The sequence below is a fragment of the Saccostrea echinata genome, unplaced genomic scaffold (genome assembly GCF_033153115.1).
Source record: "Saccostrea echinata isolate AGI-Se365-2 ecotype Australia unplaced genomic scaffold, CSIRO_AGI_Sech_v1 ptg000045l, whole genome shotgun sequence".
NCBI lineage: Eukaryota > Metazoa > Mollusca > Bivalvia > Ostreida > Ostreidae > Saccostrea > Saccostrea echinata.
Window position 1 is genome coordinate 2,007,557 of NW_026889794.1, and position 12,509 is coordinate 2,020,065.

At 34.5% G+C, this 12,509-nt stretch overlaps 1 protein-coding gene and 1 long non-coding RNA gene across 2 annotated transcripts in view; one reads left to right on the forward strand and one right to left on the reverse strand.

The window, feature by feature from the left end:
- Positions 1–3,954, reverse strand: part of LOC133201756 (uncharacterized) — a 122,346-nt gene extending 118,392 nt beyond the window's left edge. The window contains exon 1 of the long non-coding RNA XR_009723142.1: positions 3,606–3,954. This is a non-coding gene — a long non-coding RNA (uncharacterized LOC133201756). The remainder of the gene's footprint in view (positions 1–3,605) is intronic.
- LOC133201752 (tubulin--tyrosine ligase-like protein 12) overlaps positions 1–12,509 on the forward strand; it is a 232,685-nt gene that overhangs the window by 218,934 nt on the left and 1,242 nt on the right. The window lies entirely within an intron of this gene.

Sequence of the window (12,509 nt, forward strand, 5' to 3'; positions counted from 1 at the left end):
TCTGGTGCTAGGGTGGGGCTCTATTGATTATATAGTGAAAATGCATTATTTCTTTGAAAATCTTCTTCTCTGCTACTGGGTATTATTTAAACAAACTAAGTGCATGGTTATGACAAGCAATGATGCCTTTTCCAAAATTGTGAAATTCATGGCCCCTGGGTCAGGGGTTCTGGTGTTGGGGGGGGGGGGGTCTAATGATTATATAGTGAAAAAGCATGAATTCTTTGAAAATCTTCTTCTCTGCTCCTGGATATTATTTAAACAAACTAAGTGCATGGTTATAACAAGCAATGATGCCTTTTCCAAAATTGTGAAATTCATGGCCCCTGGGTCAGGGGTTCTGGTGTTAGGGCGGGGCTCTATTGATTATATAGTGAAAATGCATTATTTCTTTGAAAATCTTCTTCTCTGCTCCTGGGTATTATTTAAACAAACTAAGTGCATGATTATGACAAGCAATGATGCCTTTTCAAAAATTGTGAAATTCATGGCCCCTGAGTCAGGGGTTCTGGTGTTAGGGCGGGGCTCTATTGATTATATAGTGAAAAAGCATGAATTCTTTGAAAATCTTCTTCTCTGTTCCTGGGTATTATTTAAACAAACTAAGTGCATGGTTATGACAAGCAATGATACCTTTTCCAAAATTGTGAAATTCATGGCCCCAGGGTCAGGGGTTCTGGTGTTAGGGCGGGGCTCTATTGATTATATAGTGAAAATGCATTATTTCTTTGAAAATCTTCTTCTCTGCTCCTGGGTATTATTTAAACAAACTAAGTGCATGGTTATGACAAGCAATGATGCCTCTTCCAAAATTGTGAAATTCATGGCCCCTGGATCAGGGGTTCTGGGGTTAGGGGGGGGGGGGTGTTTCTATTGATTATATAGTGAAAAAGCATGAATTCTTTGAAAATCTTCTTCTCTGCTCCTGGATTTTATTTAAACAAACTAAGTGCATGATTATGACAAGCAATGATGCCTTTTTCAAAATTGTGAAATTCATGGCCCCAGGGTCAGGGGTTCTGGTGTTAGGGCGGGGCTCTATTGATTATATAGTGAAAATGTATTATTTCTTTGAAAATCTTCTTCTCTGCTCCTGGGTATTATTTAAACAAACTAAGTGCATGGTTATGACAAGCAATGATGCCTTTTCCAAAAATATGAAATTCATGGCCCCTGGGTCGGGTTCTTGTGTTAGGGCGGGGCTCTATTGATTATACAGTGAAAATGCATTAATTCATTGAAAATCTTCTTCTCTGCTCCTGGGTATTATTTAAACAAATTAAGTGCATGGTAATGGTGCACAAGGATGCTTTTTCCAAAATTGTGAAATTCATGGCCCCAGGGTTGGGGAGGGGGGGGGGCTCTATTGATTATATAGTGAAAATGCATTAATTCTTTGAAAATCTTCTTTTCTGCTCCTGGTTATAAAGTAAACTAAGAGTGTAGTTATGATGAACAAGAGTGCTTCTTCATGAATCATAGCCTCTAAGTCAGATGTTCTGGTGTAAGGATGGGTCTCTTTCGATAATATAGTGAAAATGCATTAATTCTGTTAAATAATCCTGTCTGCTCCTTAGTGTTGAGCAAATAAATAAAGTGCATGGTTATGATGAACAATTAAGCTTCTTACAAAATTTTAAATTTTGCGCTCTTCAGGTTTTGGTGTATCTCGGGGGGGGGGGGGGGGGGGGGGGGGGGGGGGGAGGGCTTTATTTGTTAATAAAATGAAAATGTGTTAATTCTTTGAAAATCTTCAACTAAATGCATAGTTATGATGATGATGAGGGTACCTTTACCAAATTTATGAATTTCATGACCCGGGGACATGGGTGTTAGGGTAGGGGTGTGTTAAATCTGTAGTGAAAATGCATTATTTCTTTGAAAATCTTCTCTGCTCCTTGGCATATTGAAGACGAACAGAATTAAAGTTTTAATAAGCAAGGATATTTTTACCAGATTTTTGAACATCAGGACCATTTGGTCAAGTGTTCTGGTCCTAGTCAGGGCTCATGACCAGATAGACTTGTAAATAATAAATAGATAAAAAAGAGACAAAAATAACTTATTAAATGTTCTTCAAAGACCAAGAGAGGCCAATGTGACAGGTTGCGATGTGGGTTAAAAGTAGTACAGAGGAACTATTAGTTTGTTAATAGTCTGCATGGTGATAGTGCTAAATGGGGGATAAATAAGAATTTAATGTATGAGTTGTTACTGAATACTAGACTAATTATTTCATTGATTCTGATCATCCTGTTTCTCTTGCTTTTGGGCAACAAAGCTTCATCTATCAGTTTATTTTATACTCTATGGATCCTCTAAATTGTTGTATTATACTCAGGTGACCGTTAAGGCCCTTGGGCCTCTTGTTTTTTTTAATCTTGGGTTTGGTAGGATTTGTAAGACAGATAATAAGTGCAGTTTTGTATATATTTTAAATTTCAGTTTTCAATCATTGATTTGCAGATACCATGAATATGTTAGTTTAGTTTAAAATATATTTATTCATTACAAATGAAATGGATTGAACAGCACCATGAATATGTTAAATTAGTGAGAATTCTTTTTAACCTCAATATTGAGAATCTTTCTTGGCCCCATGGAGTTTGAGATAATTAGGTATGATGGTAGTTTCATATCAAGGAAAGTTTTTCCAAGATTAATCATGCTTAATTTTGTATAAGCCTATTGCAGAAATACTGATAGCTTTACTTACATGTAACATCAGGGACATCTGGTTATTTGTATAATCATTTTCCAATGGTTTTTCCCAATAACTAATAATAAGGAAAATCTTTCATTCTATCTTCTATCAGAAACACATTTAAAAAAAAATTACAACTTCTTCTGCACATAATAATGCATTTAACCCTGAAGAAACGGGAATCTTAAAACTTACAAATGTAAGAAACATACATCTACTTATAACTATTATTATCAGTGACCTGGAAATAATATTTTTTCATATTAAAAAATGAAATGTTTGAAAATTTATTGTCTAATTCAACATCCAAGAATACAGAGTTCCCTTCTGTAAAATTTCCCATGGAGGTTTCTGAAACATATAGTGATGGTTGGAACACTTGTTTATAGGGAGTAGCAAGGGTCTTGGGGCCATCATTAAAAAAAAATTTATATGATGTACTCTGTCCCACATTTGTCAAGATGGGTAGGTATGTATGTTTTTGTTTTTTTTTTTTGGGGGGGGGGGGATTATCAAACATGTTGATAGACATCATAAAAAATTACAGACTTAAAAATTTATAATTACTGATGTTTTCTTTAAAGCCTGACAACTAGAATTTAATATTTAATGCTTCTTACAATCTAAAAAGGGTCTTGGGGAAATGATAAATCTTAACTTTAAAAAAGATATGAACAGTCTTTATTTTCCCAGAAACTACTGAAAATAAAAATGATCGGGAAGGTGCAGTTTTGATGGGTTAGTTGGAGTACATCTACTACATCTACTACATCAAACAAATTATTAGGTCACCTGAGCTGAAAGCTCAAGTGAGCTTTTCTGATCACATTTTGTCCGGCGTCCGTCTGTCTGTCCGTCTGTCTGTCTGTCCGTCTGTCTGTCTGTCTGTCTGTCTGTAAACTTTTCACATTTTCGACTTCTTCTCAAGAACCACTGGGCCAATTTCAACCAAACTTGCCACAAAGTATCTTTGGGTAAAGGGGATTCAAATTTCTTCAAATGAAGGGCCATGCCCTCTTTCAAGGGGAGATAATTAGGAATTAGTGAAAAAATAATGGCAACATTTAAAAATCTTCTTCTCAAGAACCATAGGGCCAGGAAAGATGAAACTCATGTGGAAGCATCCTCAGGTAGTGTACATTCAAGTTTGTTCAAATCATGACCCCCAGGGGTAGGGCGGGGCCACAATGGAGGATCAAAGTTTTACATAGAAATATGTAGGAAAAATCTTTAAAAATCTTCTTCTCAAGAACAGCAAAGCCATGATGAGTCCTATTTATGTGGAAGCATCCTCAGGTAGTGTAGATTCAAGTTTGTTCAAACCATGACCCCCGGGGGTAGGGCGGGGCCACAATGGAGGATCAAAGTTTTACATAGAAATATATAGGAAAAATCTTTAAAAATCTTCTTCTCAAGAACAGCAAAGCCATGATGAGTCATATTTATGTGGAAGCATCCTCAGGTAGTGTAGATCCAAGTTTGTTCAAACCATGACCCCCGGGGGTAGGGCGGGGCCACAATGGAGGATCAAAGTTTTACATAGAAATATATAGGAAAAATTTTTAAAAATCTTCTTCTAAAGAACAGCAAAGTCATGATGAGTCATATTTATATGGAAGCATCCTCAGGTAGTGTAGATTCAAGTTTGTTCAAACCATGACCCCCGGGGGTAGGGCGTGGCCACAGTGGAGGATCAAAGTTTTACATAGAAATATTTAGGAAAAATCTTTAAAAATCTTCTTTTCAAGAACAGCAAAGTCATGATGAGTCATATTTATATGGAAGCATCTTCGGGTAGTGTAGATTCAAGTTTGTTAAAATCATGACCCTAGGGGGTAGGGGGGCACAATGGAGGATCAAAGTTTTACATGGAAATATAGGAAAAACTTTAAAAAAATCTTCTCAAGAACAGCAAAGCCATGATGAGTCATATTTATGTGGAAGCATCCTCAGGTAGTGTAGATTCAAGTTTGTACAAACTATGACCCCAGGGGGTAGGGCGTGGCCACAATGGGGGATCAAAGTTTTACATAGAAATATATAGGAAAAATCTTTAAAAATCTTCTTCTCAAGAACAACAAAGTCATGATGAGTCATATTTATATGGAAGCATCCTCAGGTAGTGTAGATTCAAGTTTATTCAAATAATGACCCCCGGGGGTAGGGCGTGGCCACAATGGAGGATCAAAGTTTTATATAGAAATATATATATAGGAAAAATCTTTAAAAATCTTCTTCTCAAGAACAGCAAAGCCATGATGAGTCATATGGAAGCGTCCTCAGGTAGAGTAGATTCAAGTTTGTTCAAATCATGACCACTGGGGGTAGGGCAGGGCTGCAATGGCCTATCAAAGTTGTACATAGAAATATATAGGAAAAATCTTCTTCTCAGGAACAGCAAAGCCCAGATTTTTCATATTTATATGGAAACATCCACAGGTAGTGTAGATTCAAATTTATTCAAATCATGACCCCCGGGGGTAGGGCGGGGCCACAATGGAGGATCAAAGTTTTACATAGAAATGTATAGGAAAAATTTTAAAAATCTTCTTCTCAGGAACAGCAAAGCCCTGATTGGTCATATTTATGTGGAAGCATCCTCAGGTAGTGTAGATTCTTTTTTGTTCAAATCATGACCCCGGTGGGTAGGATGGGGCCACAATGGAGGATCAAAGTCTTAAATAGAAATATATAGGAAAATATCTTCTTCTGAAGAACTGCAAACCATGATTAGTCATTTTGATATGGAAGCATCCTCAGGTAGTGTAGATTCAATTTTGTTCAAATGATGACCCCCAGGGGTTGGATGGGGCCCATTGGGGGATCGAAAGTTTTACATAAGAACATATAGAAAAAATATTTCTTCTCAAGAACAGGAAAGCTATGTTTAGTCATATTGATAGGGAAGCATCCTCAGGTAGTGTAGATTCAAGTTCAAATGATGACCCCTGGGATAGGGAGGAGCCACAATGGAGGATCAAATTTTTACAAAGGAATATATGGGAAAATTTTTTAAAAATCTTCTCAAGTACAATAAAGCCATTTCTTATATTGACATGGAAGCTTCATCAGGTAGTTTAAAATTCAAGCCCCCCCCCTCCCCCCCACCCCCAGGTAATCTTTTCAATACTGAACTGATTTGTGCTTTTGCCTAGCCAATGTGCTCAGGTGAGCGATGTGGCCCATGGGCCTCTTGTTTTTTATTGTTGGCCTCGGTTTTAAACATTAATTGTGGGTGGTGGCCATATTAGCTATATACCTTTCACTTATTTATCTTGTATGGCTCTAAATATATGTATAACCATAGATACATGACGTCCAAATACAAATAGGCTCATTAAGATCCCAAGTTATCCAGATAATTATGTCTACGTTGTGTAAGTATTTAATTATCCTGATACAGGGTATTGACATTTATTCATGCTGGAAGGATTACGTGATTAAGGACACAAGATACAAACAAAAAATTGGATGCATAAATTGGTGTATGTAGATTTGACTGATTTTGGTAATAAATGATGCATTTGTCAAATCTCTAAAGTATTAAAAAATTGTAGACTTTCTTTGATATTTAAATTTCTTCCATTTTGCTACCACCCTTATAAATCAATTTTTTTTATCACTTTATAGGACATTATTGAGAAAATTTGAATGAAAAATGAAACTTTATGTGGTATATGGTTTATATAGTATAAACTTATTCATTTTACTTTTATAAACATCAAATCCCAAGTCAAAGTGAAAGGCAGTTCTTTAGCAGTTTTTTAACCTTAACAGTTCAGTGCTTTAGCAGTTCTTAGACAGTTTACTAGCCTTCTCCTCTGTTGGTGGCAGAAGGTTTTTGTCATACTGATCATTAGGCAGTTTTCTTAGCAGTCCACAATTTAAGCAGTACTTAGCCAGTTCATTAGCAGTAACTTAGCAGTTGCTTAGCAGTTTCCTTAGCAGTATCTTAGCAGTCAATAGGAAGGTTAAGGAGAACTGCTTAAAAACTGCTTAATAACTGCTAAAGGTGTTTTCTTTTGTTTGCTCTACTTATATGGAAATGACTCTGAGTGACCTACATATAAATTTGAAAATTGATTAACTGCTTAAAAACCGGTAAAAAGAATGCTATAAGTACTATTCTTGTCTACTTATAAGAAGATAACACCACCCATATACATGATATATGAATACAAAAATGCATATAATTTATGCTATTGAAAAAATAACATCACATAAGGGAATTTAACTTAGTATTGAGATTTAGATCAGGTATGAATTGTATTAAATAAGTCCTTTCATTAAGTCCATTTTCTTGCATAAATGAGTGGCAACTTTAGAGCTTGGTTAATTAATACAGTGGACTAATCTACAGATCCCTCTATCAGTATAGCTTAAATTTATCTGCAAATATTTTGAATTTATACTAAGTACTAATAATTAAAATACAAACTAGATTATACGTTTTATAGTTTAACAGTTATCCAAATGAGAGTGGGGATGACTATTATATCACAAGCCCACACACTTACCATATTTTCTGAAGCATAATAATACTTTACTGCCAACAAATCTTTTAAAAATTTTCCTATATCACTCAATTCCATTGTTGCTGAATGCATGTATGATCAGATTTTTATAATAATGATTTCCCATCTCATGGAATTTAATTCAGATACACTTGTCACTAAATATTATGTTCACATCCAATCCTGGATGTGGTGATCACAGATAATTGTATTTTCCAAAGCATACATTTTACTTCTTCACTGTATGGGTATAAATATATATAATATTCCAGACCATCACAAACATCTTCACAATTTGTAATTTTGAACTGATGTGGAAAAGGCGCACAAATCTTGACTGGCTTTCCTCATTGGATACAACCCTTTAGTTTCAAGCAACCAAGGGGGACACAGCAGGTTGTTAATGTAACTAGAGGACTGGATTTGCAAGTTGATGGGATAAAGATTAGAAGCTCATATGCTCATGCTTTTTATAATATGAAGCCTCAATTTATTATAAACTATTGTATCATTTCTAGTAAGATTTTTAGTATATATTTTTTCTTTCTAATTTTATTTTCTGTATAAGAAACTCCTGCCTGGCCCCCAATTATTTGTGACGTACGTTATCATCAGGAAGCATTAACAGTAACACATGGGCAGTAATGAAGGCTAGTGAAAGTTAGGACCACCAAGAGTGAAAAAGTGTTGAATTACTTCTTATAAGAAGTCGAAATGAATTAGTTGCACTTTTAGCAGTTTTGAGAAACTGCTTGTTTGACTGCTTAAGTTTGTTCAATACTGAACTGCTTACACAAATTCTTAGCAGTTTTTTAACCAGTCTGTAAGCAGTTTTAAGGAATGCTAAGACTAAGACTGTTAAGAACTGCCTAAAAACTGCCAAAAAATTGCCAGACTGCCTAATAACTGTTTATAAACTGCTAAAATAAGCAGTTCACTTTGACTTGGGATTAGCTGTTACATGTATTTTCATAATTTTTGGAAAAAGTTTGTATCATCTCTCCTTAAAGGCCAAAAGTCCTCATCTTTGCTGGCATTTGTAAACACAGTAAAACTCATTTATAAAGAAGTCACTAAGACCTGGAATTTTGCTTCCTTATAACCAAGATTCTTGAAGATTTCTTTATAAGCAAGTTCTTCATAACTGAGTTTTACTGTACATGTAATTCTTGTTACGAGTATATTATTTCAGCTGCCTTTGATATAATTTATGATGCCTTGACTATATTACACACTAGTAATTTATCCATTTTAAATTTTGATGGAAGCTATTGCCATGGTCACCAAAAAATCTTTTTAATTCTTTTTAATGCTACTTCTCCAAAGGTTTTAGTCTTAATACAATTATTAAAGGACATTCTTTATGTAAATTTCATTATAAAGATTTATTACACAGATATTTTTCATGAAGCATATGATTTAAGCACTTCATAAGGAAAAGCCTTTATTAGATGGCTCAAATCACATCCTTCATGAACTTCAAAAATGAAAGAATTAATTTCTAAATATTTTCATTTTAAATATTTTTATGCCCCCGGATCGAAAGATCCTGGGGGTATATTGTTTTTGTCCTTTCTGTCTGTTTGTCTTTTTATCTGTTTGTCTGTTTGTCCGTTTGTCTGTTTGTCTGTTTGTCCGTTTGTCTGTTTGTCTGTCTGTCTGTTGTCAACTTTAACCTTGCCCATAACTTTTGATTGGTTGGAGCTATGACTTTCATATTTCACATGTGTATTCCTTGTGACAAGACCTTTCTTTGGGTACCATCATATTTGACCTTTTGACCTTGACCTTGGAGTTTGACCCACTTTTGCAAAATTTTATGAGACTTTAACCTTGGCCATAACTTCTGAACAGTTGGTGCTTGGGGTTTCAAACTTCACATGACCTTTTGACCTTGACCTTCGAGTTTGACCTACTTTTGAAAAACTTTAACCTTGGCCATAACTTTTGAACAGTTGGTGCTTAGGGTTTCAAACTTCACATGTGTATTCCTTGTGACAAGACCTTCCTCTGGATATCAACCACTTTGACCCTTTGACCTTGACCTAGGAGTTTGACCTACTTTTGAAAAACTTTAACCTTGGCCATAACTTTTGAATGGTTGGAGCTAGGGCTTTCATACTTCACATATGTAATCCTTGCGACAAGACCTTCCTTTGGATACCAACCACTTTGACCTTGACCTTTTGACCTTGACCTAGGAGTTTGACCTACTGTTGTAAAACTTTAACCTTGGCCATAACTTTTGAATGGTTGATGCTAGGGCTTTCATACTTCACATATGTAATCCTTGTGACAAGACATTCCTTTGGATACCAACCACTTTGACCCTTTGACATTGACCTAGGAGTTTGACCTACTTTTGAAAAACTTTAACCTTGGCCATAACCTTTGAATGGTTGGTGCTAGGGCTTTCATACTTCACATATGTAATCCTTGTGACAAGATCTTCCTTTGGATACCAACCACTTTGACCATGACCTTGACGTTTGACTTTTATTTAAAAAACTTTAACCTTCGCCATAACTTTTGAACAGTTGTATCTAGGTCTTTCAAATTTCACAGGTGTATTCCTCGAGACAAGACCTTTCTTTGGGTATCAACATTTTTTATCTTTTGGCCTGGATTTTGACTTGCATTTGAAGAAACTTTAACCTTCACCATAAGCTGCCATACGGGGGCATCAGTGTTTCACAAACACATCTTGTTTTTCTTTAAATACATCGAAATTTGAAATCTTTAGTGGAAGGCTTATATCCTGAAATTAGCCTGGGATATCATTTGGAAATTGAAATACATTGTAGTGTTTTTCTATATATTATTATATATGACATTATTTTTATAACCTCCCGTTGAAAAGATGGGGATGTATAGTGATGATGGTGTCCATCTGTCTGTACATCCGTCAGTCTGTTATGCTCTGGGTTACCCATCTCTTATCAGAATCTCCTCTTATACCACTGAATAAAATTTAATGAGACTTTCACAGAATCTCTGTTACATAGTGTCATTGTGCACCTCCTATTTTTTTTTGATTAGACATATATATTTTGGGTTTCCTGTAGGAAAACATAGACACTGTCATTCTTTCTATTATATTGAGAGGTACCCATCTCTTATCTACAACTCCTCCTAAACCACTTAATAAAAATCTAGTGAGGCTTTCACAGAATCTTTTTTACACAGTAGAAGTCATAACTGTGACTCATAAACATGTCCACCCCTTAGCCAGGAACATTATCATTCATTTGTAGGGTTGGATATTGTCAAAAAAAATTATATTGCTATATATTGCAATATTCAGTGGCATATTGCAAATAATATAACAATATATTGGATTTTTCCCCTTTTCTCTTGAAAGATTTAGTAGACTTGTCAGCCATGTATTTTTTTCAATCAAATTATTCCAAAACAACCTCTCTTGGTTCTGATCATTTAATATAATTAATAGAAATGATATACTGTCCAGTGGCTACATAGTTCACTACTGCTGAATTTGAAGTCCTGAGTATAGAATTATTATTTTATTGTAAACATATAGGAGATGTGTTGTTGTACACTGTGCATGTAACCTTGGTGAAGAGAAAGTGCTTACTGTTTTATTTTTGTAAGAATTTTAAGAGACCTCCAGAGAAATTCACTTCCATTTTACACAGCATGCAAGCAGAACATTGAATAGATTTCTATTTTTTGATATTAATGGAAACAAAATTATGGTTTTTCCTTTAGTGTTTGTATTTTGTAAACCTGGTTATGAATTAATTTTTTTTAATTTTATTTTTTTCCTTATTTTTTAAACACTGTAGGGATTTAAAACAAGAAAATGTCACTGGAGAGTTGTAGACAGGTTTTGAATTCAGATACAGCACCATATTTAGCATTTATTTAGTAGATCTACATCTGCATGGTTAGCATACAGTCAAAATTGGTAATGAAAAAAATTATGCAATATATAATTCACGGACAAATTTAATATTGCAAATTTGGAGTAGACCAATATATTGGCAGTATTGAACATTGCAATTTATTTGAACAAGTCTCACAATGAAGCTTGAAATTGAAATCTTCAAGTGAAATTTTTATTTCATGCTTCTTAATAATATGATCTAAGAAGTCTTTGAAGTCTCTGAAATATGGTCCTGTGTTCTCGTGATGAAAGGACAAAAATGCCACTTTATAGAGATCCTTAATATAAAAATTATATTTAGATGCTTGGATCCCTAATGTTTTGTGAAATGAGGGGACATTAAATCTCATTTGTCTGTCTGTCTGTCCCAAAAACTTTAACATTGGTGATAACTTTTGAATGAGAGAAGATAGGGCTTTAATATTTTACATGAGCATTACCTATGAGAAGACCTTTCCAACTATACTCAGATTTTTGATCCCATGACTTTGACCTACTTTTCAAAAAAATTTACATTTATAATAACTTTTGAATGGGAGAAGATGGGGTATTGATATTGACATGTGCATTACAAGTGAGAAGACCTTTCCAAATGTACTGTGATTTTTGACACTGTGACCTTGGATTTTTACCTACTTTTCAAAATAATTTTACATTAGTGATAACTTTTGAATAGAGAAGATAGGGCACTCATATTTGACTTGCTCATTACATGTTACAAGACCTTTCTAAATGTTCTATGATTTTTGCCCTTTAACCTTGACCTAGAAGTTTGACTCCTTTTCAAAAAATTTAACTTTGGTGATAACTTTTAAATGACAGGTATTTACATATACATAACCTGCAGTGTCAATACCTTTCAGATCATTTTTGACTTCCTGACCTTGACCTAGAAGTTTGACCCAATAATAAAAAATGTTTACTTTTGCCATAACTTATTCTCCAGAAGAAACAGGGCTTTAGTATTTTTCACATGTGCATTACTTGTGACAAAACCTTTTGGATTGTATTATGATATTTGACCTCATCACCTTGATCTTGAAGTTTGATGTAGTTTTGAGAAACTTTAATCTTTGCGGTAACTTTTATTAATTAAAAAAGTTAAAGTATTTTTTGTATGGTGGAAAGACAAGACAGGACACACAGACAAGACAGTTACAATATGCCATAAATAATTGCACCCCATCCAATAAGACACCAAAACTGGGGGACCACAATTCTTTGCATTTTCTCCTTTATCTGAAATATGTTTGTTGACCAATTTCCAACTAGAAAATGTATGATTGATTTTTTTTGTTCAGATTTCTTAGTAGCTTTTAACTGCTAATGTGTCTGTCTGAAAATAAAATCTGATACAAATGCAGCATTGATGTTTATTGAGTTT